Below are 15,930 nucleotides of genomic sequence, written 5' to 3' on the forward strand. Positions count from 1 at the left end.
AGAAAAAACGAAAATAAATAACCTATTACTAAAATGTTATTTTAGGAAAACAAAATTGTTCTTTTGTGACATCACTGCAAAATAAATAAATGAATAAACATTTGTGCACATTCAGTTATTATGTCGTCTTATGCAGCAGTTCCATTGCAGGATGTGCAATGTCAAGTAGTGATTAGCTATAGGTAACCAAAACCACAGATTGAAACGCATATGCTTTGTAGATTGATTGCAAAGTTAACCATTGTGGATTTCTGTTACTGTATGTAAGTTATAAGCCTTCCTTCACAACAAAAGCTAACATAAGAAAATAAAAAAATGTTTTGGCTTATCCAAGGTTACTTTTGAAACTGAAATATTTTGGTCGCAAATGCATCCGAAATTTACCACAACCTTAAAATATATTTGGAAGCATTTTGTACAAGTTCATATAATGGTTTTCCTGCAATCTGTTTTAATTTCTCTAAAATCGATATACAAAATCAATAGTGCAAAAACAGATTTTTTTTTATTGTTTTTATTTAATGGCAAACCATCATTTTAATTGTCATTAAAAGTTGGAAAAGTTTTGGAATTATTATCTTTAAGCGGTCTTCACTATATAAACCACTTGCAAGTAGTGTTATTTTACTTTTGGTTTTTCAATATCTGCCACTGTCTTCTATTAAGATTTCAAAAAAAAAAAAAAAAACTAAATAAATAAATAAAATAACAGAAATTCTGTTTTTATTTTTATTTTCAGAACAAAAACACAGAAACTTTATTAGCTCTTTACTCACCAGAGAAATCCCAGAGGGCTGATTACAAAATGCATTTGTGATTTTAAAAAAGACGAGTTTGCAGGGAATTTTATAATTTTACCACAAAATCAGCTACAAAATTAAGCTTAGAAAATAAACAAATAAACATAAAATAGATTGCACAAAACATCTGATACCTTTGCCTTTAATGAAGGTGGATGAGTATTTAGTACAAAAATTAAATATAAGGTGTTGAAAATGGAAATAGAAAGGCAGAATTAAATTCACCTAAATGTTTACATTTACTCATGTATTCATCCTCAAATGGGTGAATGATTTTATTTGGTTGAACTTAAAAGACTGTATTTTGAAGAATGTTCGAAAATGGACTTCCATTGTCAGAAACAAAAACACTAAGTAAATTGTTTATAAAAAGGAAAAAAAAAACAATAAACAGGTTTGAAATAAGTAAGAGCCTGGGGTGCACAGGCTCCTTAATTTCTAAATGTTTCAGTGTATAATTGTGACTAAAAGGTACTGTACACCCAAAAATGATCATTCACTCTCTATTCACTTGTCTTGAACCTTTGGGGGTTTTTTTTCTTCTGTGAAACACAAAAGAAGATATTTAGAAAAATTTTGGAAACCGGCAACCACCGACCTCCACCATAGGAAAAAAAAAGTATTTTGGAAGTCCATTGACACCCATCTAAACATTACAAAAAAAGCTACAAAAACAAGTTTAAGAAATTTAAACAGATTTGAAATAAGGGAAAGGAAAGAGAACAAAGAATACTTTCTCGTATTTTAGTCTACCTGCCTCTTTAATTTTTTTAAGGGACAGTACACACAAAAAGTGATCATTCACTATTCATTCACCTGTCTTGAACCTTTGGCTTCTTTCCTCTGTTAATCACAAAAGAAGATATTCAGAAAAATGTTGGAGTTCAGTAACCATTGACTTGCATAGTAGGATTTGTTGTATCTATCTTGTTTATTATATATAGATACCTTACAAAACCACTGCAAAACCTTCTAAAATGGTAAATTCACGAATGATTAAGTTATAAAAAACATTTGGTGTAATAGGATTCATATTAGAAAAGCAAAATACTGCAATGTAGGCTAGTTTATTTTTCCCCAATATCGTGCAGCCCTGACACACAGCATGTACTTGAATATCAACCTTTTTGAATTAGGCTATGTCAAGCACTGACCACAAGAGGGATGCAACGAGCTGTGGTTATAGCTTACACTCTATGGGTTATAGCCTGAAATTCATCTGCACTCTCCTGTCGTCATTGGTCAAAATATTAGGAGCTTGTACTGCTGACACAATGTGTATATGTGAATGTGTCACACTGACATTATCTTCAGCGCTACAGTCCTGGCTCTCCGTCAATAACACCATTCTTCCCCTCTTTTTTCCCCTGTCCTTTCATTTCCTGCCTTTCTGCTGGGGGTGGGAGTGAGTGATGGGAGATGACATTTCAGTATGACTTCACAAAGCAATGACTCACAATTGATTCACTGTTTTACGCTTACAAATATAGAAACTTTCTTCCCCCCCCACCCCCCCCCCCCCCCGTCTCTCTCCCGTCCTTCCGAGGCTAAAGCAACTTCCTGTGTCAGGTGAGGAGATCAAACCGCTGCTGCACTCATAAAATGTCCCCAGCCAAAGTTACTTTTGGATACTTTATTATCAATATAACACGCTGGGATTTCTCGCGGACATTAATCTGTATTGATGTCCGTCCTGTTTTGACCTTGCATGACAGCCATGAATATGTATGGAGGAATTGCGTGGTCCCGTGGGTCCCGCTCACCTCAGCAAGGTCGCTCTGGAATGTGTGTATGCAGAATGAAGAGCTACATCACAAAGAGTGGATAGTGTTTAAGAGCTTTAGATTGTCCAGCATGCGGTAATGCAGTGTTTTCATTTGCTTCCAGAGCACGCTATAACTAGTAACCTGCAGCGTACAGCGACGTGTTGTGTCGCCATGACAACAGCCGCTTCAACACCAGCCAAGAACACGAGAGAGAAGGAAGACAGGACAAACAGCTAAAAATAACATGCAAAACAGCACATTTGAACACACACACACACACAGGTATTTTAATTCCTTTTGAAAACAATGTGATTCTTGATTTAATGGCCCCCAACTTTTTCTGTTGTGGTTCTTTTCGACTTAGTCTCTTTATTAATCTGGGGTCGCCACAGCGGAATGAACCGCCAACTTATGCCCTTCCACCTGCAACCCATCATCCATACACACTCATTCACACACATACACTACGGACAATTAAGCTTACCCAATTCACCTATACCACATTTTTGGAATTGTGGGGGAAACAAGAGCACCCGGAGGAAACCCACGCGAACACAGGGACATTTTTTATTTTTTTAGCAGCTTACACACTGCTGAATAAAAATATAATTGCGACTTATATTAGTATTCTGACTTTGTAATTGTGAGGATGCTGATTTTCCTCAATTACGAAGATCAAATGCGTGTTATATGAAATTAGAATTTTGTGAGATATAGCCAAATCCATTAAACTGCTTTGTCATGGGTGTGCCGGTCTATACAGGAGGTGTGTTGCTATTTTAAGGAACTGGAATAGACTGTTCAATAGACCAAAGCAGGTCTAAAGTACAGCGCAGAGCACAGTTTTGCGCCTTAAGCATAAAACACACAGGATGTACAGCAATACGCAAATATCTTTACAAATAAAAAAGTTACATAGAAACATTTACATTGAAGCATTACATAGATATATTTCATAAATATAAAAACCATTACCTGCATGCCTTCTTCAGCTCAGGGGGCTTTTTTCAGTTTATTTATGACAACTTGCTTTTGTATAATGTTATTATTATAAGCAGTATTATTTATTAAGTACATATTTACATTTGATTTAATAAAAACAAGCTTAGATTATTCCACCTGTCAGGTTTTAGACCATATGGGGCATGGGATGTGTGTCTGAAAATATAAAGTTTTTTGATCACATCAATTACTATTGTTCATTTATTAGTTTGCTGGAAATTAGAACTGAATTTAGAAATAGTTTTGAAACAAATCTTTGTGCTCATCAAACGTAATTAAATTTGTAGGCTAATGGATGTCTTCAGTGGAGTGCCTGCAAAACTTTTTTTCTCATCCACAAAAGTAAAGGAGTAGAGTAAAGTAAAGAGGCCGTATGGAGGAGGCTCGTTTGTTCTTTATCCTTGCTCTGCAGATGGTCTGTTTAACTGTTTTCTCGTTAGTGAAGCGTTCAGTTTTTACACTTAAAAAGTTCGCCATGTAAGTAGCAAAGGCATCATAGCATGATGCAACTGACTCTTAAAGGGAATAGGAGATTGGTTTAATGCAGGTTATGCTCAAAACACACCCATAACTCAATAAGAAAATGAGCACAGCCCTGTTAGACCATGCGTCGCGGTGCAAAATATATTTTTCCATCCTTAAATTAGCAAAAGTGGATTCGGACATGCCCTTAATGCTTTTGTGCCACACGACTTTGTGCCTATCATTAAAATAAAGCCTTTTGTTTCTCATCAACGAATTCCAAATGGGAGTGAACATCACTACTCTACTCCCTTCAAACAGCAGAGCTCATGAACTATGTTCTTTTGAAGGGAGCTCAAAACCGGAGTTATGCTGAATTCCAGACTCAGTCAGAGATGTGAATTTCAGCAGTGAAATGTCCTACTTCCGTCTTCAAATGTGTACCAGTCTATTATGCTTCATAGTCGCATTTTCATCATCCATTCATTCATTTTCCTTCAGCTTAATCTCTTATTTAGCAGGGGTTGCCTTAGTAGAATGAACCACCAACTATTCTGGCATATGTTGTACGCAGCGGATGCCCTTTCAGCCGCAACCCAGTACTGGGACACACCCATACACTCTCGCATTCTCACACACACACTCTTACACTTCGACCAATTTAGGTCATCCAATTCACTTATAGCGCATGTCTTTGGACTCTGTGGGGGAATCCGGAGCACCAGGAGGAAAACCACACTAACACTGGGGAAAACATGCAAACTTCACACAGAAATGCCAACTGGTGGGACTCGAACCAACGACTTTCTTGCTGTGAGATGACAGTGCTAACCAGTGAGCCACTGTGCCAGTGGTCATCATGTGAGGTGTGAGTATTTCATAACATTTCAGAACTAAAAAAACCTAAATAAATGCTGGCTGACGAAAACAATGAGTAACATATGATATACTGCACTATAAAGCTTACTTTAACAGCTTTCACAAGGTAGCTCCATGTAGCCCTAACCATTATCTGTGAAGTGATGTCAAATGGTGCATCTCGCTGAACTCGTTGGTTTTTCCAACCCAGGCTCATTCTGAAAACGTACTCCTATATACATTTCTGGAGAGAGTCAAATATGTCCCAGGTGCAGTTTTTGTTTTTGCAACTCCACCAGAGGCCACTATGTATGCAATTTCAGATCTCAAATTTCTCTCGTGAGTGCCATTCACGCCGCTGTCGGCTGACTGACCAACCGACCGATTTTTGGCTTCTGTTTTCATCTTACCTGTTTTCTGGAAGAGTTCTATACCGGATTCGAACCTCAAGTTCGACCTCAACCTCAAGAAGCTCTGCATCTCAAGTCTGCTGATGTATGTGTGAAGCTACCGGACAAACTGGTAACAGCAGAAAAGCCGTTCACATGCAGATAATCGGTCAGCTGGTTAGCTAGAAAAGAAACAGCATCCTACCGCCCTGTAATGTTCGTTTTAAAGACGAAATGCAGCCATATGTTCCTTTGGCTACATTATTTGCGATCTCCAAAAATGTAAATAGGGCTATGTTTTCAGAATGAGCCTATGTTGCTTTTTTATTTCAATTTTTAGATCACAGGTTCCCTGTCCAACACAATCTCATGGCAATTCATAACTTTATAATTTAGTGGCTTATTTAGTTGATCTAATTAGTACATTTTTGTATGATTTTTGTTTTGTTTTGATTTTTTGTATGCTCATCCTCCAATGAGGGGTTGGGTAGGCATACCTCCTTTTTAAAATCATACTGTACGTTTTCACACAACACAGATTCACTATGAAAATGTACCCCTGTATACATTTATGGAGAGCTCGAATTACGTAGCCAGAGTATGCATGACTGCATTTTGTCTTTTAAACAAATGTTACGGGGTGGTATGACGCTGTCAACAGCTTTTTTTTATTTTCTTGCTACTACAGCTGATGACTTACCTCCATGTGGTTGGAATTTCTACTGTTACCAGTTTGCCCAGTAGCTCACAATGGATGTCGGTGGACTTGAGATGCAGAGAGGAGTTGACCGCGACAATGGGGTTCGAGTCTGCCGAAGCGCGGTTCCAGAAAGCAGGTACAACGAAAAACAAAAGGCAAAAAAATATAATAAACAAGTAAATAACAGGGTGAGAATATGGTAAGATCTGAAAATGTGGTAAAAATCATGCAGCTGCGAGGGTTTTTCATTTTCTGGATTGCTTTTGAAAACACCATTTGTTGGGTTTAGGGAAGGGTGTGGGTGGGGGTATCGTTCTGTTGGTCAGTCAGTCAGTCGACAGTGGCCTCTGGTGGATTTATGCAAGAACAGCAAGTGCAAATGGCACTCGTGAGAAATTTCGAAATCAAAAAAACAGCAGCCTTTGGTGGATTCGTGAAAACAAAAACTGCAGAAAAACGTACCTCCTGGGATATATTTTGCGCTCTCCAAAAATGTATATAGGGGTACGTATCAATAATGTGCCTGGGTTGTTTTCTTAAATTCATTCATTAAAACATCCTGATGTTATAAATGTGCATTGAATGTTGGCATATTCTAGGCCAGTAAGGATCCAGTGGTTGTATTCTTCATTACCTGGGAAATGTAGAACGCATTAGGAAGCTGCATTTGAAAGAGGCTTTGAATTGAAACAACCTTCATCATGAAGAATAAAGCCTTCGAATTGAGCCACAGAATGTCAAATAATTCTCACCTGCTCGGAAACATGACAGTGATAATACCAAGTTTCAGAATCACTTAGAAAAGTACAAGTTATAACATGGAAGGTTTAGAGAAAGATAAAAGAAAATAGAAGTATTTGGATTTCCCTAAATATTGTCAGGAATTCTGTGTTGCCAATGTGTTTGTGAAGATTCAACATTCAGCCATCAAGCAACTGCAAATGTAAAAAGCGATTGTGAGTCATGATGCTGTGGGGTAAAGATGGGAGAGTTGAAGTATTTAATGACATCTTGATAAGCCCAAGACAGGAACAATAGTATGCAAACCTGACAGTCTCCATGTCCTATATATGTGTGTGAGTGTGTGTGGAGGTGGGTGCATGTAAATATTTGTATGTCGCTTATGTAAGTAAGGCATACAAAATATGTGGGGGAAAGGAAATGGCTGGAAATTTGTTTGTGTGAAAGAGTGCAATAACCTCTGTGTGTTTTCATTATAGTGAGAGAGGCTACTAAACAATGGATGATCATAATCTTTGTGAGGAATAACGTCACAGATGCTTCTGGGAGAACTGACCGCGGAGGTTTTCATGCTTTTATTTCATGCGCTAATGGTGAGTCATAACTGCTAGGTCTGGAGATAGTTCTCCATGGAGACCAGATGCTGGATCTCAGTACTCATTTCAAGATTCAGTCTAGCAAATTTAGCTCTTCAGGTTCTCTTTTTTTCAATATTAGTGATGGTGGTAGTATTTTTGAGGGGGGGAGATGAGCATTTGTGCTAATCAATAATCAACTGGGAGTCAATATTCAAATACTGAACTGATTGGACAATCTGCTATGTATATAGCCAGAAAGCAAACCTTTAACAAAAACAATCATTTAAAATGTTCAATCAATTTAATCAAATTATGTCAAACAATAATAAAAATAAGAATGATAATAATTGTTTATTAAAACTAAAGGTGTTTTAACTCTTATGTGCTGTTAGGGATGTTTTATCCACTCTGGGGTGATTTTGTGTCTTAATTTGGCCATAACTTTTCCGTTTTAAATAATAATTTTTAAAAAACCTCAGCAATACACTCTGGGCAAATTCACCACCCTTTTTTATGATAAGCTTAAAAATATCCGCTAAATTAAACTGCTGTAATTTAATTTATTTTAATTAATAATTTTTTTACATAAACTTTTTAATCAACCGCAGCACTGATCAAAACTAGAGGATTTTAACTTTTTAATTGCCAAATTCAATAATGATGTCACCATACCTGCCAATATTTGTCTCTGAAAATCCGGGAGACCGGGAGGGATGGGGCGTGGGTGTCTAGGTGTCGGGGTTAGGTGTCTGGAAGATACTGTACTATGCACCGGGTTTCAGGCAGCCGTCAGTGTTACCGTATATATCAGACTTTTTTATTTTAGCACAAAACCCACCCAAACACCCCAAAAAACGCCCAAAATATTTTATTGATATTTTATTCAATTGATTTAAATTTAAATCAGCCTAGTTACTTTAACTGTCATAATTTTTTAACCCTACAGCAAGGAAAACCAACATAACAGGATCACATCGAAACACTGCCCCCTCTCACCCACACACTTAAGGTTGTGTAGATTAGAGTATGTTTTACTTTTGAAATGGGGTGTAAATTCACCCTATTTGGCGTTTTATATTCTTTTGAACATAATTGGGTGCTGCTTGTCAAGCAGACAACGCTTCTATGATTGTTCTTGTTTCAATTGCGCAAAAATGATCGATGAGTGTTCTGAAAAAAAAAAAAAACGCTGAGTTTAATCGCAGGTGCTGCGTAGAGGGTGTCAGATTTCTCAGATTTTGAGCAATTAAAGAGTTAAAAAGCCTGTAATTTTCTAAAAAAATGTAGTAGTTTTGATCAAGACTAAAAAAAAGAATATAAATCTGATGCATTTTTACAGCACTTTAATTCAGTGGATGTTTTCATCCTGAACATTATTTGAACGGCATACAAGGCTTCAGTTATTCAATCAAAATTCTATCAGTTATGGTATCAGTAGATATTTTTTATGGTAATTTTAAGGGAGGAAAGGAATGAGCGTTTGTGCTAATCAATAATCGACTGGCATTCAGCATTCAAATACTTAACTGATTTTAAAAAATAGCCAGAAAGCTATATCATTTCAACAATAATAATAATAATTTAAAATTTCCAATAAAAAACAAATAAGAAATACATTTACAGTACATTACAACTATGCAGGAGAGGAACAATGCAGAGGGGAAAAAAAATAAACTTGTTTGTGTTTTGTGTGCCTGGAAGTAGTTTGCTTGTGGAAGAGCCATGTCTTCAGCTGCTTCTTAAAAGATGTGATGGTCTCAGCTCTGTTTGTGGTGGAGGTTGGCAGCTCATTCTGCTAAAACGAAACGGAGAGGGTGTTTAAAGAAAGAGACTTCATTCTGTTGCAAAGGAACAAGGCAGCACTCATTAAAGCTAAACTTAAACTGAGGATGCAACATGCAAATAAACAGAATTTAAAAATAATATCATCATAATATGATTTATAGATAAATGTGTTGTTTTACATTTTCATATTAAATATATATTTCCAACAGTATCCATTGCTGCCAGCCAAACTTTTATCACTGTTTACCTGAAATTTAACAAGTATAATTTTTATTCACAACCACCATGATTGGTGCTTAAACGAAAAAAAAAAAGGTGGTTTGCCACCTCCAGGTTGGAGGAAAGTCCTATACCCCAGATGGAGGAATTCAAGTATCTTGGGGTTTTGTTCATGAGTGAGGGAAGGATGGAGTGCGAGGATGACAGACAGATCGGTACTGCGGCAGTAGTAATACGGTCAATATACCAGTTCGTTGTGTTGAAGAAGGAGCTGAGCCGAAAGGCAAAGCTTTCTATTTACCGGTCAATCTACGTTCCTACTCTCGCTTATGATCATGAGCTTTGGGTCATGACTGAAAGGACAAGATATCAGATACAAGCGGCCGAAATGAGTTTCCTTTGCAGGGTGGCAGAGCGCACCCTTATAGACACGGTGAGGAGCTCTGTCACCCGGGAGGAGCTTGGAGTTGAGGCACTGCTCCTCCACATCGAGAGAAGTCAGCTGAGGTGACACGGGCATCTGTTTTGGATGCCTCCAGGACGCCTACCTAGGGAGGTGTTCCAGGCTTGTCCCACCGGGAGGAGACCTCGGGGAAGACCCAGGACACTCTAGAGAGACTATGTCTCTCAGCTGGCCTTGGAACACCTCGGGATCCCCCCGGAGGAGCTGGAGGAAGCGTCTGGAGAGAGGCAAGTTTGTAGTTCTCTCCTAAGACCCCGTGACCCGGCCCCGGATAAGCGGATGAAAATGACATGACATGATTTTTATTCCTCTACCTAACATACAGTAAAAGAGGGTTGTAAAACAGTTTCCCAGTACTGGGTTGTAGGTGGAAGGGCATCTGCTGTGTAAAACCTGTGCCAGAATAGTTGATGGTTCATTTAAGGGCATCCGCTGTGTAGAAATATGCCAGAATTGTTGGCAGTTCATTCTGTTGTGGAGAGTAAGACCCCTGATAAATAAGAGACAAAGTCAAAGGAGCATGAATAAATGAAAGAACGAATGAAGGAATGTAAAACAGTTCCTTGTTTAGGGAAGAGAGGTGGGAACTGGCAAAGGCGAATGCAAACTTAAATCATAAAATGTGAGAGTAAAATAGCCCATCACAGACTGTCGCCATCCCGACCTGCTTCTCTCTCATTGTCATCATTCCTCTTCCTATCCTTCCAGAGGTCCTTCATGGGTCTTAAGACAATTGTAGCACTCATTTCACTTGCATTGCTCCTTCCATGACTCACAGCACACATGGCACCTAGAGTAAAGGAAAACTAGGCAAGAGAAAGAAGACAGAAGGGTGAAAGGAGACCGAATACAAATCTTGGTCCACTTCCCAGAACACACTGCTGCTTGGTCCTCAACCAGCTGGGAGACTCTTACGCACGTGGTGCCTGGTGGTGATACTGGATCCCTTATAACCTTATACTCCAGAATGTATGATATACTTGTGATACTGGATGCCCCATAACCTTATACTCCATACCTAATCTTATACTAACTACGCCATACCTTACTTACTACATACTTACTTGCTTACATACTTTCTTACTTGTACTCCCTACTTTATGTCCTGATGGCTGGTGATGGCCCCTGTGGCTTATAGCTTACTGTTACCTCACACCACTTCCCCTTACCATCAAGACAGATATCAAAAGGGGGCTTCTGGTAAACTTATTAATCCCCTTACAGACGATAGCCACCTCACCATATCGCATACAGCTCTTCCGCCCTTGGGAGTCTACGGCGAATGACTCATTGAGAGTTTTCCGACAGCTTGCCTTTCCTTTTCCTTTTTTTAGGCAGCAGTGAACCAAAGTCATAGTTGAGAAGAGGAGCCATGAGCATAAACTTTAATTATTAAAATGAACAAACAATTAAGCAAAAGGATAAGAAAAGGAAAGTCATGATATATGGGCAAGTATGGTGGTGCCATTTTGCTGTGGGTCTTGTTAGCAGTTGGGGGTTGGATCACAAGTCTATCTCTCTAAACATTAAGTCCCGGTGTACTTTAATTTATTGAGTTTGTTTCTGGAGTTTAAGACCAAACCAAACTTTTTGGGGAAATGGTTTTGGCTTTTAAACACCTTTGAGCCACCATTGGTACGTGCGATTGAATCATATCTCATAATGTTCAGGGAGGTCAGTTAGGAAAACAACATTCAAAGTTAGCCAAAGTTAGTTGAGTAGCAGAGCTGGTATAGTCGTATCCACACCAGTACAATTGTTCGCAGAGAGATTTTAAAGACTTGAAGGGGGTCACACACCAGATGAGAAGTGCCATGCCATTGTTTCCTTTGGTATCTGTCCACTGTAAATAGATAATAACGTAAAATGTGACACTTCTTGTGCAACAGTCTGAAAAAGGCTGTTTGACTTGTATGAACTTTTAAGTTCTTCTCTCAGAACCGCCATTGTTGTTATGTTAAATGGGTACACTCAAGCAGCTTATTGAAGTATGGGGGTATATAGGGAAAAGGTTTTAAAACAGTATGACATCACTCAACTTTTTACATTGACATTTAGCAGCTTTTGTTCAAAGTGACTTACAATTGAGGAGGCATTCAGTCATTCAACATAGAGTCATCATTTAAATTGAGACAATATATGTTTATGGCCACCTTTTAGTCCTATCACACATTAAAGTGAATTTTGTATAAAATCATAATGTACACAACAGTCTCTGGGCGCTGAACACCAAAATTTTAACAGTTTGTATATATATATATATATATATATATATATATATATATATATATATATATATATATATATATATATATATATATATATATATTGCAATCGTGATTTTCGAACGTATTGCATTGCTTTGTAAACGTTTATTATTACTATTACTATTAATCTCAAGCCTGGTCCTCTCTTGTCCTTAACTGTTGTCACTGCTCTTTATATCATTTTGGACAGCCTTTGTGAGACTCGAGAACAGTATGGCACAGAGGTTTTGCTCAACACTCGCGCCATCTGCCCCGCTCATGACAAAAAAATTTCAGAAATATCACAGTGTTTGTGTCTTAACAATTCCTATCAAAGGTCACCAGGATTGTTTACAACATCTTCTTTTGTGTTTAACAGATGAAAGAATGTCATACTATGAGAGTAAGGTGTGTACACGCTTGGCAGGTTTGATCCCTGTCAAAAGATAGGTAAAAAATGGGTCTTATTCTGATAAATCTTTGTATGGTGCAATTCAACTGAAATCAGAAAAAAGTTATCTATGAACCAAAAACAGGACACGGTCCCAAAATCTGACGTTAAATAAGACAGAATGTTCAAGCATGCCAGGTATTCTAGTTGAACAGCTATATCAAGTACTGCAGAAAATGCTTATATTACTTAGTGTTTTTCTTCTTTCTAGTCCAATTATCTAAAAAAAACCTCCTAAATCAAAATGCATTTTCTAGCAAAAAATATTGTTTTCAGAAATAATATGTAAAAATTAAGTGAGTTTTTCCTTAAGACAAGCAAACTAATCTGCCAATGGGGTAAGTAAAATATTCTTATTTCAAAGCGATAACAACATTATTTTGCGTAACCCATTGGCAGATTATTTTGCTAGTTTTAAAGATGCAGCATGTAAGTTTGACACTCAGTGGTAGAACTACTGTAGGTATTGCATTCCTGGGTTAAAACAAACGCAAGCGCAGGTTGCCAGATTGAGGACCAATAGGAGCGATCAACTGACTATCAAGCCTAAAGGCAGATTTAATCGTGTTCTATATAAAAGCAACACGATAGAAGGATAGCAACAAGATTTTTGTCCTAACCAATACCTGGAATTTATATTTTTGAAATTTGACATGATCACCTCAGGTACACCTTATGTGCTTTATTCAGTGTTAAATGCTAATAGTGTGAGTTTGAATGAAATTTGACTTTACATTTATTGCCATATACTGAAAAGCGTTTGAAATTGAACTTTAATACTGTGAAATAATGCAAACCAACACATATCAGTGATTTATCATGTACATTTAATAATGTTAAAGAGGTTTAATATGTAATAATTAGATTATAAGCCTTACCATTTTGTGAGTGAGTCCATATTCTGTGCTTCTAAATGGCTGTAATTAAATTTCTGTCGTGTTTGGTCTAGTGTAAACAGCCAAATTGATTATCACTGCAAATCTCATCATGTAGCGTGTTGTTAGGATACGGGTCACAATGTAACCTGCTCACCTAATGTTTACATTCATAATATTTATAGTATTTGATAATTAATAACCACCTCATGTGGAACTCTGAATCTGCATCTCATTTAGTTGTCTGCTACTGTCCACTGGAGGTCACATTTTGGTCACAGACGCATGCTTTGAGAGCTTTCATAACTGAATGAATGAAATATGCAACCTGAGGTGCTGGAATATAATTGGCTAAAGTGACTGAGCGGATTAAAAGAACCAAAACAAAGACAGACGTTCCGGCAAGTAACTCACAATATTAAAGCAGAATATCTGCATTCAGCATTGTTTTTCAGATAAACAAGAATGTTCACTTGGCATGTGTCTCAAATATCTGCAAACATATTATGATATTTTTATGTTTTAGAAGAGTCAAAAACTTACATACAGCACCTTTAAATAAAAACTTACTTAATCTTGACATATCTGATAACAAGACAATATTTTTGCATGTCTAGAAAGTGTTTTTTTTTTTTAAAGTAAAGTGCTATTAAACTTTAATAAAGAAAAAAATTGCAGTGTGCCCATTGCAGTTCAGTAATCAAGAATTGTAAATGCTTTTGTATCTGATCTTCACTTGTGTGCAACCATACATTTACTATACACTGCATAAAGCTATTGTTGCATTCAGCTTTACACATAAAGCAATCAGGGGCGAATTTAACCAATAAGCAAGGTAAGCAGCCGCTTAGGGCCCCAGGACATCTAGGGGCCGCCAATAAATATCTAGAAGTGGTAATTCTACCACTGCACCAAATTGGCCAATAGCTGGTGTGTTGTGAGTGCACTGGCGCTGTTGTCCTGTGGCTGCCGTCGCATCATCCAAGTGGATGCTGCACACTGGTGGTGGTGTGGAGAAACCACCCATCCCCCCAAATGCTGAGAGATGAAGCAGATAAGTGGTGTAGCAGAGGGAGAGAAATCTCACACACCGTTCCAAAGGTAAGTTTCAGATCTTCAGTATTACACCAACAAAGCTTTAGTCACTTCCCTTAAGCAGGTGTGTTTGCATCCACAGGAGAAGAAAGACATCCACGGAGGAGAAGAAAAGGAAGAGGGAGAGATGATGAGGAAAACCATCTGACTTCGATTTCAGCAGGTGATTGAATGAAGGAGATGAGTTTATATAGTGCATGAGGGATTGCAGGTGCAGGTGCGGGTGATCAGTAATCAGGTGATTGCTGTAGGAATGAGCCGAGGGTGTGACAATTTAATATACAATGAAACATAATATTACTATATTATGTAATTATAATATTTAAAAATAAAATATCAACCACCCCTATCATGGAACTGTCCAGATGTCTAGTTTATAAATATATTTATTGTTTTTAGTTGTAAATTCATTTTAAGGAAACAAATCCTTGTAGTGCTTGCATTAAGATAAAACATAGAAAAGCAGATTTAGTGACATACAAACACAGCTAAAAAAATATAACAAATAAAAGTAGAAATAGTGCATTTCAGGACTCAGGGCCCCATGGCTGGCATTGCTTAGGGCCCCCAAATCACTAAACCCACCTCTGATAGCAATACTAATAATGTTACATCATGGACACGTGCTGCTGATGATGTGACAATAAAAGTGATTTAATAAAACTGATTTGATTTGACTGCTCATGAAAGGGATAGTTCACTTAAAAATGACAATTTTATTGTCATCTGTTGAACACAAAAAAAGTTATTTTAGAAAAATGCTGCTTGCTGGGACCCATTGACTCCCATAGTAGCCTACATTTTATTCCTACTATGGAGGTCAATGGGTGCCAACAATAGCATCCTTCAAAATATCTTCTTTTGCAGAAGAAAGAAACCCACAAAGGTTTAAAATCACACAATGGAAAATAAACAGTGAGGTAATTTTCACTTTTGGGTGAACTGTGCCTTTAATGTCATTACCAGGCTCTGGATCAACAAATCCCACAGGAAGATTTCAAAGCGTCTGCCAAGCTCAAACAACTCCCATTCAATTTTCTCCCATTTAACTCCACAATTTTTGTAGCAAATCTGCTTTTTTTAACATTTGGAATAAACAAATACCTACAACTTTTTAAGCATGCAGCTTTTACATTCCTGCAGCGTGTTGTACGTGTTAAAGCTAAACAGAGAGGGCTGGTTTCGGTGACATTTCCTCAATCTTTGTTCTGCGTTCATCCTACTCTTATCCTGTTTTCTCTCTGTTGTACCAGGAAGAGAACAAAAATTCATGTGTTTTGTCCCTGCGGCTGTGAGGTGGTGGAGTGTTTTTTTTTTTTTTTTTTTTTTTTTGCTGTGGATGGTTTATTTTTAGCTGCTTTTCTTATCTGTCAACATGTGCACATCGATCGCTCCGCACCACCTTCACATGAATGAGCCTTTGACGTAAAAGAGCAAACTATCTGCCTCTCACTGGGAAGAAAGGCACAGAGGGAACCAGATCTGTTTCCCCCTTTTGCT

General features: G+C 37.6%; 1 long non-coding RNA gene across 1 annotated transcript; it reads left to right on the forward strand.

Moving 5' to 3' along the window:
* The first annotated feature begins 2,343 nt into the window (after positions 1 to 2,343).
* Positions 2,344 to 9,381, forward strand: LOC141381187 (uncharacterized). Its single transcript, XR_012400945.1, has 3 exons — positions 2,344 to 4,898; positions 5,966 to 6,113; positions 7,198 to 9,381. It is a non-coding gene; the product is annotated as an uncharacterized lncRNA (long non-coding RNA).
* Positions 9,382 to 15,930: the final 6,549 nt, after the last annotated feature.

Source organism: Danio rerio, chromosome 3 (genome assembly GCF_049306965.1).
Source record: "Danio rerio strain Tuebingen ecotype United States chromosome 3, GRCz12tu, whole genome shotgun sequence".
NCBI lineage: Eukaryota > Metazoa > Chordata > Actinopteri > Cypriniformes > Danionidae > Danio > Danio rerio.